The following is a 22,815-nucleotide window of genomic DNA, read 5'->3' on the forward strand; positions in this document are numbered from 1 at the left end:
GTGTAACTCAGGGAAAGCTAGAAGCTGATGCCCCATGATGTATTACTGTTATGGATAGGACTTCACAGGCTTCTGTAGACACTTCCATCCCAGATTCTCAAAGCATTTGTCCCACTACTGAATTAAGACTCATAATGCTGTGGTGTGATAAGGATATATTATCATCACCTCCCATTTTTATAAATGGGGAAACTGAGGCATGGAGGTGATTGGTAACTTGCCCGAGGCCACCCAGCAATATCAGTGGCAGAAATTGGACTAAACCCCAGGATTTCTGTCTTCTAGTTCCTGGCTTCAGTGCATTGGGACAGTGTTTGCTGACTGGAGAAGAGTGAGAGAAGAGGCAGAGGTTTCAGACTTGGCTCCTCAAAGGTACCTAGATGGCAGAATATCTTTGAGGATCTGGCCTCAGTCTTGAAGAGCTCCTTGCTCAAGTAGCTCCCCCTCTTCAAACCTTTCCAGGGCATCCAGAGTTTTAAGGGTCTCCAAGTATGATCTCACATTAGTCCACATGGCAGACGCCTAGGTCTGCAAAGCCCAAGAACCAGTTTCAGTCTTGGCCTTTTAGTTGTCTATCAATTATTAATATAGCAGATATGCCTCACTAAGGGGTTGGTGTATCCTGGTGCTAGGTGCTGTGCATGGGCATATAGCAAAAGGATGGGGCTCTATCTCATGGGTCTAAGATCACCTGAGTGCCTATGGTTTATTATGTGGAGGAGAGAGCTAGCTTTGAATGTGGGGGTTGGAGCTCTCATTGCCTCAGACTGCCTCTGCCTTCAAGATCATATGCTCCTTCTAGAGCAGACTTCCTTTGGAACAGTGGAACTCTTGGCTGTATGGCACAAGAATGAATGCTAACATCACAAATATAGAATTAAATGCCAAACTCATTTCTTTTGACTAACCTTTTGCTAGTAATCACATCAAATGCACACAAAGAAGTAAAAGTGATGGGTGGCACTTGAATACAATGGTGTTAGACATTAACTTGAGAACCTAGAAAAATAGGGAAGCTAGCTGAAATACTTTTTACAAGTTTTTTTAAATTATTATTTTATTTTCCTTTTGAGGGAATGTAAATTTCTATGGGATTTTTCTCTTTGCTGAAAATTTCAGAAATAAATATTCTAAGGAATAAAATTTAATTCCTTGGCCAGCTGTACTAGGTGGGTAGAAATTGAAAGTGGCTCTGTAGGATAAATATTAGGTGTGTGTGAACCGGGCCCTATTTGATTCGGATTTGGCCCGAATCAGGGACAGTGATTCAATTAATTGATTCAGATCACTGTCCCTGATTCGATTTGGTTGAATCCAGATCTGAAGATTCGATGCTGATTAGGGGAATCAGTGATTCAGACATAGACACAGCTTTAAATGTTTTTTTTCTACATACCTTGAGTTACCAGCACAGCCTGTGAACGCTGCAATGCTGGGGTGGATGGAGCATTCCACAGGAGTGTGAGAGGGGACCCTCCACTTGCTTGGCGGCAAACCCGGAAGTGGACTGGAAGTACTTCCAGTCCACTTCCAGGTCTACTGGGTAGTATGCTGGGGGCCCCCCTAACCCCCTGCTCGGCAATCAGCCATGGGGGGGAAACTGGGTGCCTCCCTGACCCAGGAGGCACCAGTCACTGAGCTGGCGGGGTGCAGGGGGGCCCCCCAGCATGCTCCCCAATGGACCCAGAAGTGGACTGGATGTGCTTCTGGTCCACTTCTGGGTCTGCTCCTGACCATGCTGGGGAGCCCCCCATGCTTCTGTGGGATGTACCCCAACATCACAGTACTCATGAGCCACCTGCTACCTAGAGGTATGTAGAAAAAACACTTAAAGCTGTCTCTATGTCTGAATCTTTCTGAGTCTCTCCAAATCGATTTGGAGGGTTCTGACTCGATTTGGAGAGATTAAAGAGTCCTCTGATTTGATTTGGATTCAGAGATTCAGCCACCGAATTGGGCCGAATCTTTACTGAATCGAATCAGGGACTGAAGTTTCACACAGCCGTAATAAAAGAGGCCAGATAATCACCTAGCTGGGGTCATTTGACCCCTGCATTCTTTCCTGCCATGGCAGGGGGTTGGACTTGATGATCTGCTTAGGTCCCTTCCTACCCTACCAACTATGAAATATGGATTGGGTGGGTCTGCTAATGGAGGACATATAGATCATTACTGTCTTGTAATAATCCAGTTAACACCCTGCAACATGGTGAGAGGATGTGAGGCCTAGCACTCTGTCCTAACATCCACTTGGAGAATGGGCAAATCAGAAGCAAGTGATCTCATCCCAAATGATACCAAGTAGTTCATAACGAAGCTGAAATGAGGAGCTGTAATGAAATATGAATCCCTGCTCCACCTTCCCTAACATGATTAAAATGGGAAATGCCCAGGGCTTGGAAAGCTATTGATTCTAGCTGTGGTGTGACAGATGTAGTCACACTCCCTACCTAGCACAAATCCTTGGAGTCAGGGAGCACTGCTTCATTGCTTTGTGCCTATGCACAGCAAAGGCTGGGGTGCTTTGTTGTGAAAGAAAAGGCTACCTCCAATTTCCCACCCAATGCTGTTAAAGAGCCATGCTGGGAATAGAGCAGGTTGCAAGGAAATGGCAGGGCACTTCAAGCGTAGCTGAGCAGAGGTTTCAGTTCCCATCCATCCTGCATTTATTGCAGTGCCTCTCAACCTGGTAGGTCACTGAGACTTAGGAAGTTGGGGTTTCCCTGCCTTTCCCCATGGGAGTTGAGAGGACTGACCACCTTCAAGGGGGAGCCCAGCCCAGAAATCTAGCAAGATAAATCACTTTATAATCCCTTTACTCACTGGTGAAATGCAGCTATCTTTGGAGTAGAACACAAAAGCCCAAAGTGGAAAGAGTCCCACAGGGTAATTTTTAAAGTGGGCATTATGCAGTTATCTAGGTTTGAATTTGGCCATGATGTGTGGGCCCTGTGTGGACAGAGGGGTCTCTGTGTTGCAACAAGCAGAACCAGAACCAGGACCTCAGTAATATATTGGTGAGTGGATGCAGATGGTGCCTGTGACCTTCCTCCTGGCCAGAGAAGGCTAGTGGGGCAACTGGATAAAGGAGAGTGCACACCAAGGCACAGAGAGAAGAGCAGCTCCTTGTTGTAAGTCATGGTGCTTTGTAGAAAGCGCCATGAGTTGCAATGATCTTGACCTCCCCTCCACCCAACAGATGTTCACCATTAAATCCTAGGGGTTGGAAGATTGAGCTGCTGTTTAGAGAAGATATGATCCTGCAGCCTCTCTCCCCTAGTAATGTCCCTCCCCTCTCCCATTTTGAAATCAGCACCAAGGCTGGGAGGGGGGAAAGGGAGCAGAGGGAGCTTGTTCTGGGGGTTGCCCAGCCAGTGCTGCAGGGTAGGAGGGTGAATTGGAGCCCCCCTGAGGTAGAATAGAGGCTGCAATCCATGCCCCCACACTCTAGCACTAGCTGGGCAACTCCCAGAATAAGCTCCCTCTGCTCCCCCACCCCCATTCTGGAAACAGCTCCCAGTACATGCAAACACAAGTTACAAAGGGTGCTCTACTTGGGAGCACCTTCATCTGAATCCTCAAGCAATGAGGGTTCATATATGGGATCAGGCCCTTTTAAAGAGCTGTGCACTTGTTTGGTCACAGCTGTAGAGTGCTTTCAGGGGCCAGATCAGGTGAAAATTGTAACTTCTGTCTGTGCAGGAAACTGCCTGGGATAATGAAGCTAAGGAGCCAAAGTTAGGTGGAGCCAAGGGACAATAAAGTTGTTCTTCTGCCTGCTTAGGAAGGCCTTTCAGGTCAGAGTTTTCTCCAGACTGGGAGCTTGGTACCTGCTCCCTACTGGACTGAGTTTGGAAAGAGGGGCTAATGTGAGTCCATGAGCTCCCCTGGTGTTACCTACACCATGTAAATTCAGGTCTTTTCTTATGCTGATGTGTGTCTTCTTGATTTTTCTCCTCCTGCCTCACATTTATTGTAAATGAGTTTAAGACCCTCAGCCCCATACTGTAGTGTGAGCTGGGTATGATAGTTACCTGCTCTGGGGGAGTTGCTTTGCAGACTCTTGAGCTTACATTGCAGTTCAGAGACCCTGGAACTACTGAGCAGCAGAATGCCAGACAGAGGTGACTAACTGCCAGCCTTTTTCCTGTATTGCAATAAGCTGCAGAGGTGCATTAGTGCAGAAGACATCTTCCCTGAATGACGTCAGCCCAGTAAATAAAAGCTGGCAGTGGACCTGCTTCCTTTCCAGAGTAATCAAGGCTGCAAGTCATCAGGTTGTCACTGTTTTGCAAAGCACAGGAGCTGGGTTCCTTCCACATGCCAGAAATGATGCATGTGGCCAAGGTTACTGTTCTTGGCTTTTGTTAGCTCTTGATTTGCTTACCTGGGATAATTCCAGATCTTTTCCCCTCCTGGAGGAATTCTCTGGAATTTTCTTCAGCCTTGAGTGAGTTGTTCAGCCACTGCAGACATTCACATTTAGGGCCTGTTGTCCATGCAGTATCCATAGAGTCAGTGTGTGGTTTAATAGGGACTTAAGCGTGGTTGTTTCTGAATCTGGAAAATTAATCCTAATCATACCAGAGAGACAGTGTAGGCAAACAGGCTGACTGTGCTTATAATGTCACCTGGGCCAGAAAAAGCTGCCTGCCAACCTCCTGACATACCAGACCAAAGCATACCATCAACTATGGGCTTTGAGAGCCATAGTCCTAGAAATGCTCTTGTGCTTAGCAAGATATATTGCTTGTTCTTGAGTGTAGATTTCTTCACCTTTCCCTAGTTAAAACCTTCCTTAGTAATCAAGTGGCTCTACAGGAATGCATCTCCCTCAGTATCCAGCCTGGCAAAGCTTTGGGACATGGAACACAATGATGTGCTACCACAATACATACAATAAATCCTTATGAGGTATGGACCATGACCCCATTGTGCTAGGCACAGTACAAACAGAATAGGTGATGGGAATCCCCTCCCATTGAAGATGCAGACTGAAGTGACAGTTTTTGCCTGATGTGGCCCCTGAAAGCACTCTACAGCTGTGACCAAACAGAAGTGCACAGGTGCAGAGTGCTTTAAAAGGTCCCGATCCCACAAAAATCTGAACTGTCATTGCATGAGGGTTCAGATGAAGATGCTCCAAAATGGAGTGGCTTCAGTAACTTCTGTCTGTGCTGCCTGTCAGCCCCGATGCTGTTTTTAGAATGTGAAGGGGGAAGGGAGAAGAGGGAGTTTGGTTTGGGTTTTTTTCAGTTGGTACTAGAGGGTGGGGCAGGTGTACAGGAGTTCGCCTGAGATGGCGGGGGTGGGGGAGGGGAAGGCTCCAGTCCACTGATACCACCCTCTAGGGGGTCCTTTCTGAGTAACCCCTAGAACTAGCTCCCTCCACTCCCTTCCCCCGCTCCCAGTCTGAAAACAGTGTCAGAGCTGGGAGGGAGGAGGGGCATTGCTAGGGGAAACTGGCCACAGGCTTGCAGCCAGCAGCTGGATTCCCAGCCCTGGGACTCAACAGTGTACTTCTATTGGGTCCCATGGATTGCTATAACTCATGTTGCTTCCTGCAAAGCACCATGAGTTACAACAGGGAGCTGTGCTGCAGTTTGAGCCTTGAGTGCCTCATTATCCTGCTATGTTAGCAGTGCCCCCCCGGCTGGAAGAATAAGCCTTAGGTCACCTCCAAGAGGAAGGGGATAGCTGTGGAATAGGAAATAGGCAATGAAGGAGCAGGGCTCAAGTCTCAAGAGAGCTTTGAGACCTGTCTTGGAGCTATGAGGAAGGTCTGAAGTTGTAGAACAAATCAAAGGTGACATCCCATATCACAAAGGAATGTAAGTCTTTCCTGATGGCAGACTGTGGTCTGAGAGCGTGCTCTAAATGCTGATGGCTTCCTGTACACTATTGAAATGCAGTGGGGATGGGGACACAAAATTTCTGGCAGACTACAGATTAGCCCTACACAGTCTATGAGTGCCACTCCAATTCCCTTCCATAATCCAATCTGTTGCTCTGCTTTCAGCTTCCTGCCCTCTGCCATTGTCCTGCCTGGTCCCTCTCAGATCTGTCGCATGCCACACACAGATGCTGCCTGTTCCACTTGTGGTAGCATGCTGCAGGCTGGCCACCCCTATGCTATAATATGCTGAGGTGCAGAGGCAGAGTGTGGTTACACTAGGAAAACAAACTCCTGTTCCTAGCAACACTGAGAAGATACCAGAGCTTGGTGAGAGTCCTTCCTGACCCTTGTATGAGTCTTGAGTGAGTCTTGCTTGGGAAAGTTGGAGGAGTCAGCCCTAAACCAGAGTCCTGCTGGTCCCTGTTGCCATTCCCAGTTTTGAACATGATACCATCACTACTGTTTTCAAATGCTCTGGAGACAGTAGGTTAAACTCAGCCTGCCTTTGGTTAATGGAGGATCTGTCTTCTCATTTGGGGTAGGGATGTCAGGGAGGCTATTACTGCTTCCCAACCCCCTTTCTCAGGCACCCACAGAAGAGGGCTGGGGCACAGGGCTACTGGTTGGACCCTGTATCTGGCACCGACCAGAGATGTCCTTCCTTGGGGGGCTGGGAGGTCCTGATTCCATCTCAGAGCTTGACACCGACTCTTTCCCTCTGCAGCTGGGTGGATGCTGTTGTTCCTGAAGGACACAGGTCATCACCTTGAATATCTCTTCCACCTTCCCTTCACAACACGGACCATGGCAATTTCCTCTTGGAGATCCAGGCCAGCTTCTCCCTGCTAGGGCTGTGGCCCTCCAAACTGAGTCGCACTGTTAGCTGGCACCTCCTCCTCCAGTGCCCATGGATCTGCCCTGAAATCTAGGGCATACTGACCCCCCTGCCACATGCTGGTTGGCCCCTTACAGGGAGCTGGACTTAAGCCTCTCCTCCTCTTACAAGTTAGTTACCCTCACACCATCTGATTCTCATCAGCTAGGAATTGAATGGCCCTCTTTGGTGATTAGACCCAGCAGGGAAGGCTGGCAAGCCCAGCTAGGGAAGAGAAGCTGTTTGAGGTCTTGTACAGGCTTGTTCTTTAGGGACTTTTTCAGTTCCTGGCCCTGAGGGTTGGCCAGGGGGTGCTGAGAGGAAAAGATGGCTCTCTATCGAGTCTCCTGACAGGGAAGGCACATTTGGAGCAGCAAGACTAGAGAGCTGTCACCTCAGGAGCTGGGTCCAGTCAGGATGGATGACACTCCTTTAGGTTTCATTGCATCTAGTGTTGGATCTTGCACCTCCCTCCAAGGGACAGGACATTGGCATGACTTGGCTAGAGGGATATGTCACCACAGTGCTAGACCCTGCTGGAGTTGTCTGCTGACTCCTGAACATCCAGAGAGAAACCGAAGCAGGGTGAGCAGTGCCTTGGTGGGCTACAGGAAGGTCACTCTTCCCTGCCAGGCAATTGATCTCTCAGTTCTGGGACAGTTCCCCAGTGAGGTGTGCTGACATCTACTGAGGCAGCCCCCTAAGATTTCACACCTATCACCTTCAACTGGGGGACTGCCTTCTTTCCCCCCGTGTCAAGACTAACTTTCCTGTGGGATCTGGACCATGTCCTCTGCCATTTGGATAGTCAGCATCTCCCCAGATTTGGATCTGTTCTCTAATCTCAAATGACAGTGGTATGAGCCTGTTGTAAGCCAGGTCTGATGGCTTTTAGTCACCTGAGCTGGGAAGACTCTGGAGACATACACAAGCAGTACTAAGAGCCTGGGGCAGCAGCAAGAGGGTTGAAAGGCTCCATCTCTACAAAATGTCTTCTGGGCTATCTCCTGGTTCTGATGAATCACTTATGACAGCATAGCTGATGAAACTAGAGCCACAGATGGGGCTGAGCAGAGACTAAAAGTGCTAGCCAGCATATTTAGGAGTACAAACAACAGCTTGGGGGATGTGTAAGCTGCGTCTCAGCCTCAATGGGATATGACTTGACTCCTTGCTGTACCCGAGGAATGAAAGAGAGATAAAAATTGTTGAGTCAAATCTGGTGCACATGAAAATAGAAGCTCCAGAAATCTATAGACCTCATACAAATAACCCAGTGGCCTGATTTGCATATTGTTGAATATGCATAGCTTATTTTGCTTTGTGTTTTTTGTTTTTTTTTTAACTTGCCACACAATCTCAAAGACTTCCATCTTGATGATCAACCCACACTTCCTCCCTTCTGCTCCTGCTTTTGTTTCTTTCTGCTGCATGCTAGGCTCCCATGTAGAAAGCCTTGACTCCAGGATGCTGTCTCGTGAGCATTTAATAGCTCCTGCCATTTGCCCCTTTCTCCTGCCCTGTTTTAGTTCCTTATCTCTGATGTCTGCCAGAGGACCAGGAGGCAGAGGGGAGGAAATGATTTGCAGAACAGCAGGATGCAACTGTATTACCTAACAAAACAGGCAAGGCAATGCAATGTGGGCATGTTTACCTTGCCTCAAGGGGTTATGCTGATTAAATGCCATCCCAACAGTAGCTCTAATGCTCATTATGCTGGCAATTCTAGCTTGCTAGATTTCACTCCCTGGCACCTCGCCAAAGACATAAACTCAACCAGGGAGATTTGCACTACTAAGTCTTGCTCTTTGGCTTTCAACCTGGAGCTGTAAAGGGGGAAAAAAAGCCTGTAGGGCCCAATGCATTTCCAGATGTCATTGATCCATAGGTTTGTGATAACCCTTGATTTCAGATTTATTTTCCTAGGGTTCAGTTTGGGGGCCCAGGCTTCCCAGAGTGGGCTTAGTGCACATAAAGACACTCCATTCCATGAGCAGCCATGACATGTGATCCAGCCCACCTCCTCTACCCTGCCCTTTGTACCACATTGAACACACAGTGTGGGAGCCTGCCCAGAGCATAAGACATGTATGTATGCATGGTTTCCCCATTAATGCCACAGCTGTATCACAAGCTGCTCTCATGAACAATTAAGCAAGCTCATTAGGCTAAGGAGCTGACTGTATCTTTGGGCACCTGCAGCTCATATGAACCCAGGCAGCTTTTGAGACCTTTTGACTGCTAGCCAGCTTCTGAGAGGCTGTTTCTTAAGAAATTCCTCTCCAAAAGAGATTCCTGGATGTCAGTTTGTAGTGGGTGTGGAGCAGGGAAATGGTGCATGCCCCTTGCTCTAACAGCTTGGCTTTGAGAGATGGTTCACCCAGATGGTGGCTGTGATAGGCACAGGGACATTGCACTTTTGAGGTAACTCTTCACATCTAATGGACAAGATCCTTGCCAGGATAGACAGAAGTTTAAGACATTGAAATAACCTCAACTCTGCCTTGTGGTGACTCCAATGAGGGTGGGAGGGGGAATATGATACGCCCCTATGTTTGGGGCTATACACAACGAAATGCCTTCAGCATAAGTGTACTGTGGGTCTAGGGAGCAGAGTTAAAGTTGTTTCATTTCCAGACCATAAAACATCTAAATCTCTTCTAAGTGCAATCTCAACTTTTACTCATCCAGTTTGGCTTTTAACATGTATTACCATTTACATTACTCCTATTTTCTTTCACCCTTAATTCCTCTTTGACATGGTTATTTTTTTTTTTGGAATTTATGAATGGAGAAGAAATTAGACAAGAAGTTCGTAAAGGCTGGTGCTGTCATGAATTTTGGGGGCCAGTAAATTTCAGAGAAGATGGTGAAGAATTCCAGATGCATACAAATACATCCATGGGCTGGACAGGTAGATAGTACATGGAATATGATTTAGATAAGTGCTGGATGAATGTCTACTGTCAAAAATAAGATAAAATTCTCTTTGGGATGGGGATGGGGTTGGAATTCTTGTGGCCAGCTCCTTGAAGATGGTTGCTTGCTGAGCAGCAGCTGCTAAGGAAAAGTGCTTTCTCTGTGTGGCAGTCCTGATGGTGGCTATTTTGTTTGGGCAAGGGAGGTTAAGTGGCAGAGGGGAAAGAGATGTGTGCTCTTAAACAACTTCAGATGAAGCATGGTTTGGTTCTGAATTCAAGTGCACACATGGGAAAGGTTTTATGCCAAAGGTTGGCCTAAGAGACAGGGTTCTCAAGCTCTATTCTCAGCTGAAAGGACAGTGACTGGGCCAACATATTTTGTGCTTATTCTTTACCAGACCTTTGTAAGCTGCCATTGAGTAGTATTCTCCCTGTGAGAGGAGGGAGTCTTCAGTTCCAATCAGCAGAAAGGACTTGCTTTGGCTTATCTATGAACCACCCACTCACCAATACGGATGATATTTTTTCCCCAGGAGACAAAAGCATTACTAATCAGATTCCCTCTCAGACTAATAGAACTGCATATGTTGCCTTTTGGTGCGTGCAGAGGTCAGAGGACAGTATTGGCTTGTTAGAGCCAGGGGGACTGGGCTGCTGAGAACTGGGTTCTAATCTCACCTTCACCAGTGACTGGAGCTAGCTTGATTATAGAGGGGGCATCTACATGTGCCATTAATTAGCAGCAATAAGCTTGGGAGCTTACTGCTTTGGGAAGCTCATAGACACCCTGTTTACATGAGTGCCCAGATTGCAGCACATTGATCCAGGTTGGAGCAGCCTCTGCTGGCAGGGGACCTGGATTGTCAACTTGCCAGCCTAGGGCTGCTCTGGTCAGGCTCAGTGTGCTGAGGAGGACCTGGCTGGGGTACGGGGGAGCTTCAGTGTGGGGCTAGCCAGCAGGCAACCCCCACACTGAAGCCCCCTTGTATCCCAGCAGCTGGGTCAGTGTCTACGTGTGTGCTGCTGCACACGAAAAACTCCACAGCTAGTACTTGTATTTACAACTATTACCCTGCTCTGGAGTTTATTAGCTTCCTGTGCCTTAATAGGGGCATACATGTAGATGTTGAAACATTTACTGCAGAGTTAATTAGTCAGCTCTACAGTAAATGTCTGATGTAGATGCCCCCAGGATCTAGAGAAATAGGCCTGGAAGGGAGCCTCAAAAGGCCATCTAGCGCAACTTCCAGCTCCAGACACGAGCATCCTTGACTGAACCACCTCAACTAAACGTTTATCTAATATCTGCTTAGACACTTGCAGTGATGGAATTTCCATGGTCTCTCTAGATGATCTGTTCCAGGGCTTAACCATCCTCAAAGCTAGAAAGTTCCTTCTAATACCCAACCTAAATCTCTCTTGTTGCAATTCAAGCCCAAGGCTACTTGCCCTGTCCCATATAGACACAGAGAAAAATTGATCCTCCTTATAACCATTTTTGTGTTTGAAGACTGTTCCCAAATCCCCCTTCCAGAATTCTTTTATCTGCACTAAATTACCCAGTTCTTCCAACCTTTCCTCTTAAGAACACGTGTTTCCACTGTTAAATTCAAACTCACTGAGGATCCCGCCAACAAATAAAAATGACCTTTCCTTCATTTCACACCCGAACTACCACTATGCCATGTTCCCACCACCAGCAGCCCTTCACAGATTGGTGCTTTTAGCTCAAGAAGTATTCAATAGCAGCTTGCTGTGGCTGTAATAATGATCTTACTTGGCATGTTTTGGTTTGATTCAAGTTTTGATACTTTTTGAGCGGCTTTTCAAAGATCTCACCAGCTAATACTAGGTAACCTAGACCTTCACTGCTACAAGTGACTCAGCTGTGCCTTTCTTCTCTCCTGCTGCATGCCCCTCTTACAGTCTGTATAACGTATATATCTCTTGAGTAGGGCAAGTTTCCTCCCACTAAAACCTACTGTGTCCAAATGTACTTGCGCTGGAACAGTCTCTAAATCAGTTTAATCTGTTTTTCAAGAAGTCTTCTCTGTGTCTGGAATTTCCTAGAGAGTAGATAAATTAACTGCATTTCAGGAAAAAAAATCATTCTCTGGTATTTTCAGGTACTGCACTGAAAGTGACCTAGAACAAACATGCAAGTCAGTCCAGATCCTCAGCCGCTAAAACCTGGCATTGCTCCACTGCAATCAATTAAACTATGCTGAATTACATTAGCTTTGAAACTGGCTCATAGTTGTCTTGGAAATCAAAGGGATCCAAAAAAAAACTGTACTGTAAAAATGGTAGGCTTCTGTCCAACAGAATGTGTACAAGCATACCTTTTAGCACATGAATACTTTGACTGCAGTCAACAAGACTTGCTCTTCCTGAATTCAAAGCTAAGCACATGGTTATTTGCATTGCTGGACCAGAGCTGTAATCCTGGCTACAATTAGTTAACGTTAATCATGCTACCTCAAATGCTGTCACTGCTAAGGGCAGGTAAGAAACTTGAAATACTGTAAACAAACCATGTTGAAGGATTGCAGGGGAAGAAATCCCTCGTCTTTCAGTAATATTTTGGGTAAAAAGATCAATTGTTAAAAAACTCCCAAGCCCTTCTGAATCAGTGCATTGAATTACATAAGCTACGCCTAGCACCAAACTTGGAACTGTGGTTCTCAACAGAGGTGCTGTGAGACCCTTTCAGGGGTACTGCAGACAGAACTGTGCTGAGCACCTCCTGCAGAAACATGCTGGGATGTGGCTATAGGCATTAACTCCTGCCTTGACCATAGCCCATCCCAGTCTGACTTCAAATTATGTCTCTAGAAAACAGAGGCACATGGGGCAAGTGGAACCATCCCATGTGCTTCTGTCTGCAGGAGAGATGTGAGGGGTTTGACTAGGTCGGGCTGTGGAGAGAACAGGCACTCTTACCACAGCCACTTCCCAAGGAGCACATAATGTGTGCATTTACTGCTCAGTCACCAAAATTACTGTGCAGTATGGGCACCCATCTATACATGCACACCTGTACTATGCAGTAAATATGGCTACTTATGCTGACTTGAATGTAAATTTGATACCTGCAGCAAACAGGTATCAAATGTATACCAAATTTATGCACATGTAGATGCCTTGCTGAACAGGAATACTGTGTGTGGACTGGCTTGGGAATAACTTTAGTCCCAAGTCAGTCAACATGCAGCGTTAATACACTTTTAATACCTGCATGTGTAGATACTGGCCTATTCCTGCTTACTGCACAGTAGATTTAAACCAGCATAAATGCACATGTAGATGCACCCAGTGTGAATCTTCAGGAGGTGTACCTGGCCACCATGGTGGCAGTGGCACCACTACACCAATTGAGAACCACTGCCCTAAGAACAGGGGAACTCACTAATAGGCTGACAGAGCACATGGTATTTGCATGCTTATGGGGAAAAAAGAAAAAAAATCAGTGATTATAATGGCAAACTTGTTCCCACTCAAATGCAATCTACCTTTTTAAAGAGTTCACAATCTTTTACTTTATGTAAATCCAAGAGACAAAAAAATGTGTTATGTAAGGTACGACAGATTAGGTCAACTTGAATTAATTTAATTCAACATTTTACCTTTATTTCACTCCCTAAACAATCCCATTCATGTCAATGGGAGTCTCTCACAAAGAGAACAAGTAGAATAAAGCTTTATCTTGCTGTCTAGGATTCATTCCTATCTCAGTTAAGTGGTGTAAATCAGGACTAAATCCATTCTAATGAATTGAGAATTTCTTGTGTAAGCAACAGAAGAATCAACCTGCCTGGGAATGGTGGGGGTATTTCTTTTTTAACATGAGTGTGGACAGAAGCCAACAACTGTACTGCAGCTGCCTTGTGTTACTGTGGGAAAAAGAAAATGTTAAGAATAAGTACATTTCTTATTAAATAAGGAGGTAGGTAAGCTGAGGCAGTACAACAGTGATCCTCAATCAAGGTACCATTAAATTAAAAAAATATAGAAGGATGCTCTGACTCTAAAAATGTTGAGAACCACTGACTTAGAATATCCTTAACTCTAATTATGTTTCCCTTTTCTTTTCATTATGTTTTTACTCAAGTGCAGACATCACATTCTTTTGGGAACATTGCTGTGGGCATGTCCACACATGCATTTAAGCAGCTTTTATGCCAGTGTCCACACATGCAGGTATTACAGTGCAGTAATGCTGTCTGTGGACTTGCCTGGGACTTAAGTTAGTCCCAAGTCAGTCCACATAAACAGGGTTACTGCATAGTAAAGCATCTACACGTGCCTTACTCTGCAGTAACTACTTCAGCATAAATTTGCTACCTGCATCATGCAGGTAGCAAATTTACGCTCAAGTTGGCATAAGTCACCATAGTTACTGTGCAGTACGGACTTGTGTAGATGCGTGCCTGTACTGCACAGTAATTTTCAGTTACTCTTCCATAACCTAAGTTACTGTGCAGTAATGGTGCATGTGTAGTAGACATGCCCTGTGACTGGGAAATGCTGGCTGTACAAAACCTAGCACTGAACCTTGTCTGTTTTACAGCAAGTGGATGTATAGAGGTCACTTAAAGTTAAAATCATCTCACTTGAGTGAATCTCCCAAAGCATAAAGGAAGTCAAAGGACTGCTATTAGTTCCTATTTGTTGAATCATAAAAAATTAGGGTTGGAAGGGACCTCTGGAAGTCATCTCAAAGCAGGACCGTCTCCAACTAGATCATTTCAGCCAAGGCTTTGTCTACCACATGGCCGCATGTGTGGACGTGCCCTTTGAGTCCGCACTGCAGGAGAGCCCACTGTAACGCACATGTTGCATATAACTCAAGCCCTAGTCAGAAGCAGTGTGCAAGACCTGATCAGACCATGGGGGCACTTGGCTCTATTTGCCAGTATGTGTATTGCTGTGAGACTTCTAGAAATCTCAGCTGAGGAATTATTTCACAATGAGGGTGTGTTTCACAGTGATTGCATGCATTTGTTGGGAAAGGGAGGGCACAGTCCCACACATGCCAGGTCATAGTCCATGGGTGCATTTCTATTGCCCGTACTAAATCCTGAAGGTGAGAAATTTCTATTTGGAACAAAGTCACCCTCCCCCAGCTTAGGGGTGCAATGTCAGCCATGTGTAGTACTTGTGTAGCCTCTGAAAGAGCGCAAAGTGTAAGACCTGGCCATCTCCAAACTACAAGCCCTGATCAAAGGCACGTATTAGGACAACTTGTGTCTGTGCTCAGTTGCAGACTTAAGACAGGAACAGTCGTGGCTCTACCAGTAACCAGCCTCACTGCATAATGCTGGATGCAACCCACGTATGGAGTTAGTGGTTCAATTGCTGCAGAAAGGTAACCCTTTGGTTTGGGCTGAGAATGTATGGGCAGTGGGAAGTTTATTGTGAGCCAGGTAACTAACACAACACACTTTTCTAATACTGGCCTGTAATTCAGAGATGTATTTTGATTCTCCAGAAAGCTAGGTACCCCTGTATTGATCTGCATCTCTAGAAGAGGGTGCTTGTGGAAACTCCAGCCTACTCTCAGACAGCCGCACAGAATCAGATAGTGCTGGGTCATAGCTTGGCTAAACTCAAAGCAATTTGAAGCTAAGTGTCTTCAAAGGGGCCTTCCCTCAGCATTACAGCAGAGATATTCAAGGAAACCGGATCATATGTCCAACTGAGCTCTGTTTTGGGCGAAAGGGGTCAAAAATGGCCTTTTTCTTTACAAAGGTAATGTGGGATACATGACTTTTTTGGGTTTAAAACCAGATGATCAGCATTTTGCTTACTGACGGTTCAAGACTGGTTTAAGATGATCCTATCGTTGATGGAGGCTGTTTAACCAGCAGACATCACTTGAACACAAATACTTTCTAATCCCCCCACCCCTGCTTGGCTGAGTATGATGGGGTGGCAGGCTATAGGGTCATGTGTCCCAGGCAATCCCACACCAGAAGAAGCCCTGGGTGCCTGCATCAAGCTCTGAAGCCCTACTTCATGACAACAGACCAGCAGAAAGGTGTGGGACCAAGTTCTGGCCCTGTATATGTGAACACTAGGCCTGCGTGAAGTGTCTAGTATTCGCTTCGGATTCGGCTTGTTTGGGGGACAGTGATTTGATTTGGTGATTTGAATCACTCTCCCAAATCAATTCAGCTGAATCTGATGTGGAGATTCAGCAGCAGCTGAATCTCCAAATTTCCAAATCAGCCAGGCCCTTCCCTGCCCAGCCTGGCAATGTCTGCATGCTACCCCCACTCACTGGGTGCTTTTGGGTGGGGAGGGATGCCTGCTGCCCCCCAGTGCCCCAAGCTGGATGGGAAGCCCTGCATGAGCCCACCCCTCCCCCCCCACTCCCTCAGCCCCTCCATGGCTGCCCAGCCTGCCCCAGCTCTGGCCCTTTAAGGGACCTCCCTCCCCCAAAACCCCATACTCACCATTACTCGGGGCGGGGAGGTGTCGGGTCAGGTCGGGTGGAGATCTCTGCTGCCCCATGCTGCGTGGGGGGCTCTGTACAAGCCCCCGAAGCCCTGAGGCTGCTGCAGGAGCAGTGTCTCGGAGTTTTTCTCTTTTTTTCTCAAAGGGCCGAAGCTGGGGCAGGCGGGGCAGCCATGCAGGGGGGGCTGAGGGTGTGAGCAGGGGTTAGGGGGCTGGGGGATCAGGGAGGGGATGAGGGCTGGTCCTCTCCCCACTTCTCCAGCCTCCCTTCCCCTGCCCTGTACTTACCAACTCAGAGTCTGGGTCCAGCTCCCTGCTGCAGCGGGCAGGGACTGCCCAAATCACTGAAGCTCTCTGAATCTTTTCCGAATCAATTTGGAACTTTTAATTGGTCCTCTGATTTGATTTGGATTTGAAGATGCGGCCACTGAATCGGGTCAAATCTTTTCCAAATCAAATCAGCACCCGAAGCTTCTCACAGCCCTACTGAACACTCAATACCTGATGTGGCTTTCTTTTTTGCTCCCTTTACTACTCCAGCTGGCATTTCATGGGCCCTTTATGACCACTACCAGAAACAGGCCAGTTTGGGGAGGGGGCATTGGAAGGAAGTGGGCTTTGGCCCTGCCTGGACCACTTCTCTCTGCCAATTGGGGAGGGAATAGAAGAGGAAGCTGAGTTCAAAGCAGGGTCTGGGTCACTGAGAGGAGTGTGGGCAGCAGGCTTAGCCCTACAACAGGAAAAGGAACAAGGAGATTCAGATGCCAAGCGCACAGCTCAGAGTGTTTTACCAGTGAGACCCCAGCAGTGAAGTGTTTCATGCAGGGTCATCCAGCAGGCCAGTGACAGAGTGGGGAACAAAACCCACTCTTTCCAGGTCCCAAGCCAGTACTCTCTCTGCTGGGCAAAGCTGCCTCCCTTAAGGTTAAACCAGAGCAGAGCCACCTAGGAGCACAAGTGCCAGACAACAATCTGGCAGGCCAGGCATTTATGTCCTTACACGAACACAGCTACAACCAAAAACCAGGCAACAATCTGGCACCTGGTCAAGGCCTACTTTTGTCTGTCAACGACAAGAGAGGAGGTAACTACAGGAGCGTGAGGTTACAGCAGAACAACTGATGGTTACACTGCTGGTCAGCAACTCCCCCTCCTTTTTCAAGGTGGTAAAACATTAAGTCTGTTGTCCATAGCATAGGCCAGGGGTTGTCAACTGGAGGTACATGTACGCCTAGGGGTAGTTAAAAAGGTCTTCAGGATTATGCACAGGTGAACACGCTGGGATGGAGTGCGCCCAGGGGCGCAGCAGTAGCGTCTACCCCAGCGCACTCGCTTCTTATTCAGGGGAGGGGGAGGGGGAGAGGGAGGGGTGTGCTGGGCACCGTCGGCCCCACAGGGCACATCGTGGCATCTCCCCACTCCAGCTCACTCTCCTGATTGGCTGCTGGGCTGCCGCCCTTGGCCAATAACTGGCAGCCTGGCTTTGCCTAGCCAGGTCTTAAAAACCTCTAAGGATGGAGCTTCCACCGCTTCTTTGGGTAGCTTGTTCCAGTGCTTTACTATCCTCCTAGTGAGAAAATACTTTCTAACTTCTAACCTAAGCTTCCCTTGCTGCAACTTGAGTCCATTGATCCTTGTTCTGTCATCTGTCACTACTGAGAACAGTCTAACTCAGTGGTCTCCAACCTTTTTAAGTACGAGATCACTTTTTGAATTAAAGTGCAACCCAGGATCTACTGCACCCCCGCTCCCCTGCCCAGCAGGTCAGTCTGTGGGGGAGGGCAAATCAAGGTCCCCATGGTGAGGGAGGGAATAGAGCAGAGGCAGGGCCAGGGGTGAGTGGGGTCTCAGGTGGGCTGGGTGGTTGGAGGATCAGAGCCCAGGTGTGTGGGAGGGCTCTCACCACTACACATACCCTGACAACAGCCCAAGGGCACATGCCCCCCGATCTGTGTGTGGGGCGGAGGCAGCTGCCACTCACTCTGGGCTTTGTGCCCTGAGCCCAGCTGCAGCTGCCTCAGGAATGGCACAATGCCACGTGCATCCCACTGCTGGGCTGAGCCACACCCCCTGCCCACCCAGCGGTGGGACATGTGGGGCATCACGCTGCTCCCAGGACAGCTGCAGCGGGGCTCAAGGTGCAAAGCCCAATGTGCAGCAGCAACTGCTTCTGCCCCACACACAGATTGGGGGGGGCATGTGCCCCCTGGGCCTCTGCCAGGGTGTATACAGTGGTGGGAGCCCCCGCACATACCTGGATGAGCCGTTTGGGCTCAGATCCTCCCACCACCCTGGCCCAGCTGGGGCTCCATTCACCCAGCAGCAGGGGGCATGGCAGGGTGTACAGATGGATTCTCCCACTCACCCGGCCCGACCCAGCCACTGGGAGTGTGGCTCAGGCCAGCAGCAGGATGCATGTGGCGATGCACCACCCCCGGAGCAGCTGCAACTCTGTATCTTGGCCTGCGGGGCTGAACACACATACACATATGTGCACGTGTGCTCAGCGCCCCCCAGACTGAGATTGACTGTCAGAGGCTCTGCGATCGACCAGTCAATTGTGATCGACTGGCGGGTGATTACTGATCTAGCTCCATTCTCTTTGGGACCTCCTTTCAGGTAGTTGAAGGCTTGTATTTTACCCCCTCAGTCTTCTCTTCTCTAGACTAAATAAAAACAACTCCCTCAGCCTCTCCCCAAAAGTCACGTGCCCCAGGCCCCTAACCACATTCATTGCCCTCCACTGGACTCTCTCTAATTTATTCACATCCTTTCTGTAGTGGGGGCCCAAAATTGGACATAATACTCCAGATGTGGCCTCACCAGTGCCGAATAGAGGAGAATAATCACTTCCCTCGATTTGCTGGCAGAGCACCTACTGATGCAGACCAGTATGCCATTAGCCTTCTTGGCAACAAGAGCACACTGTTGGCTCATATTCAGCTTATTGAATCACTCTTTAGCAATCCAGACTGCATGTAAAAAGAAAAGGTTGTGTGTTATAAAAGATAAAATTACAGATTGATACAGGTTAGACCAGTGATTCTCAACCAGGGTGAACAGCACCTTAGGGGTGGCTTGAGACCCTTTCAAAGGTGCCACGGGGTGCCACACAACGTTAGCCCTGTTGGGTGTGCAAACATAAGTCACAAAACCGAGAGATTTCAAAGAGGAATCCATAGTGTTAAAAACAAGTGACCTGTGGTGGGTTTTTTGAGGTCTTTGCAATAGAAGAATTGAACTTGTTTTTCTGTAAACAAAAAAGGAGTGAAACCTTATATCAAGTGGAGTGTCCCGGGGTCAGTCCTGGGGCCAGTTTTGTTTACTATCTTCATCAACAACCTGGAAGATGGCATAGAGTGCATCCTCACCAAATTTGCAGATGACACCAAGCTGGGGGAGTAGTAGACACACAGGAACTAGGGCTAGGATTCAGAGTGACCTAGACAAATTGGAGGATTGGGTGAAAATGAATCTCATGAGATTCAACAAGGCCAAATGCAAAGTTCTGCATTTAGGACAAAACAAGCCCATGTACCAGTACATGTTGGGGATTTCATAGATTTCATAGACATTTGGGCTGGAAGGCACCCCAGAGGATCATCGAGTCCAGCCCCCTGCCCCAGGGGCAGGAAGTCAGCAGGGATCATAGGTTCCCAGCAAGATAAGCATCCAAATGTGTTTTGAAGGTGTTCAAAGTGGGTGCTTGAACCGCCTCCGGTGGCAGGCTATTCCAAACCTTGGGGGCCCAGACAGTGAAGACGTTCTTCCTAATGTCCAGCCTGAAATGGTCGCAGCAGAGTTTGTGGCCATTCAATCTTGTCATCCCTTGGGGCGCTCCGGTGAACAGACATTCCCCCAGATCCTGATGTGCACCCCTGATAAACTTATAGGTGGCCACCAGATCACCCCTCAACTTGCACTTTTCCAGGCTGAAGAGTCCCATGGCTCTCAGCCTGTCATCGTAAGGTCTGTTTTCCTGACCTCTGATCATGTGTGTGGCTCTTCTCTGCACTCTCTCAAGCTTCTCCACATCCTTTTTTAATTGTGGAGCCCAAAACTGGATGCAGTACTCCAGCTGTGGCCTCCCCAAGGCTGAGTACAACTGGAGAATGACATCCCAGGATTTGCTTGAGAAGCATCTATGGATGCAAGTCAGTGTTTTGGTCACTTTACTAGCCGCAGTATCACACTGAAGGCTCATGTTCATCTTGTGGTCAGTCATGACCCTCAAATCCCTTTCATCTGTAGTGCTAACCAGCATAGCATTGCCAATCCTATAAGGATGCTGAAGGTTTTCCTCCCAAGGTGGAGAACCTTGCATTTTTCAGTGTTAAACACCATCAGGTTTTTATCCACCCATTTCTTGAGCCTGTCATCTGCCTGGATTGCCCTCCTGTCCTCAGGTGTGGATGCTTTACCCCAGAGTTTGGTGTTGTCGGCAAACTTGGCCAGTCCACTTCTGAAACCAGCGTCCACATCATTGATGAAGATGTTAAATAGTATAGGCCTTAGGACAGAGCCTTGAGGGACCCCACTGGTCACACTGCACCACAACGATTGGCTTCTGTCAACCACCACCCTCTGGGTCCTACTGCAGAGCCAATTCCCCAGCCAGCAGATCGTGGTGAGGTCAAGGCTGCAGTTAGCCAGTTTTGCCAAGAGGTGATCATTGGATACCAGATTGAAGTCTTTTTTAAAGTCAAGATATACGATACCAATCTCTTCCCCCTTGTCCAGGTGTTAGGTCACCTGGTTGTAAAAGGAAATGAGACTGGTCAAGCAAGACCTACCCACAACAAACTCATGCTGGGTATCCCTCAGGATGTTGCCATCAGATAGTCTGTTAAGGATGGTCTCTTTGATAATCTTTTCCAAGACCTTCCCCTTGACAGAGGTCAGGCTGATGGGCCTGTAGTTTGCTGGATCCACTTTCCTCCCTTTCTTGAAGATAGGCACCACATTGGCCTTCTACCAGTCTTCGGGCACTTCACCAGAGTGCCAGGAGTTCTCGAAGATCCATGCCAGGGACTGGGCTATGACGCTCGCCAGCTCCTTGTGTACCCTGGGGTGTATTGTCAGAGGCAGTTGACTTGAAGGTGTCCGGCCTCTCGGGGGGTCAGCTTCAATGGAGGGTAAGGAATCTCCCTCACCTGGGCCTCCCTCACCCACAGTGGGCAGGGGTGTCCCTGACTGGCTGGCTAAGTAGCAGCTCTGCAGGAAAGGACCTGGGGATTACAATGGACAAAAAACTGAATATAAGCCAACAGTGTGCCCTTGTTGCCAAGAAGGCTAATGGCATACTGGGTGCATTGGTAGGTGTGTTGCCAGCAGGGCAAGGGAAGTGATTATTCCCCTTTATTCAGGACTGGTGAGGCCACATCTGGAGTACATGTTCAGTTTTTGCCCCCCACATCAAAAAATGGGAATAAATTGAAGAGCATCCAGCAGAGGGTGATGAAAATGATTAGGGCGCTGGGGGACATGACTTGTGAGAAAAGCGTGAGGGAACTGGGGTTATTTATTCTAGAGAAGAGAAGGCTGAGGGGGATTTAATAGCAGCCTTCAACTACCTGAAGGGGGTTTCAAAGAAGATGGAGCTGGACTGTTCTCAGAGGTGGCAGATGACAGAACAAGCAATGGTCTCGAGTTGCAGCAAGGGAAATTTTGGTTAGATATTAGGAAACTTTTTCTCAGTAGGAGAGTAGGAAAACCCAGAGAGGTGGTGGAAACTCCATCCTTCCAGGTTTTTAAGATCCAGCTAGACAGAGCCTTGGCTGAGATGATTTAGTTGGGGATGGTCTTGCTTTGAGCAGGGGTTTGGATTATATGATTTCCAGAGGTCCCTTCCAACCCTAACTTTCTATGATTCTGTGGTTTTCCAAGGGGTGCCTGGAGTCTAAAAAGATTGAGAACCACTGCGTTAGATGCACCCAAGCTGAGTAAAAGCAATAGAACTGTTCTTCAAGCTGGACTAAACCCTGATCCACTGGCTCCATCTACTGGACACTGTAGGGAACATGGTTTGGTACTTTGAATAGGTGCTGATGGCCTATGCTATGGACAACAGACTTAATATTTTATCACCTTGAAAAAGGAGAGGGAGTTGCTGGCCAGCAGTGTAACCAGCAGTGGAGATATGATCTGCTTTCCTTGAATATCTCTGCTGTAATGCTGAGGGAAGGCCCCTTTGAAGACACTTAGCTTCAAATTGCTTTGAGTTTAGCCAAGCTATGACCCAGCACTATCTGATTCTGTGCGGCTGTCTGAGAGTAGGCTGGAGTTTCCACAAGCACCCTCTTCTAGAGATGCAGATCAATACAGGGGTGCCTAGCTTTCTGGAGAATCAAAATACATCTCTGAATTACAGGCCAGTATTAGAAAAGTGTGTTGTGTTAGTTACCTGGCTCACAATAAACTTCCCACTGCCCATACATTCTCAGCCCAAACCAAAGGGTTACCTTTCTGCAGCAATTGAACCACTAACTCCATACGTGGGTTGCATCCAGCATTATGCAGTGAGGCTGGTTACTGGTAGAGCCACGACTGTTCCTGTCTTAAGTCTGCAACTGAGCACAGACACAAGTTGTCCTAATACGTGCCTTTGATCAGGGCTTGTAGTTTGGAGATGGCCAGGTCTTACACTTTGCGCTCTTTCAGAGGCT

Source organism: Crocodylus porosus, unplaced genomic scaffold (assembly GCF_001723895.1).
Source record: "Crocodylus porosus isolate Cpor-Errol unplaced genomic scaffold, CroPor_comp1, whole genome shotgun sequence".
Taxonomy (NCBI): Eukaryota; Metazoa; Chordata; order Crocodylia; family Crocodylidae; genus Crocodylus; species Crocodylus porosus.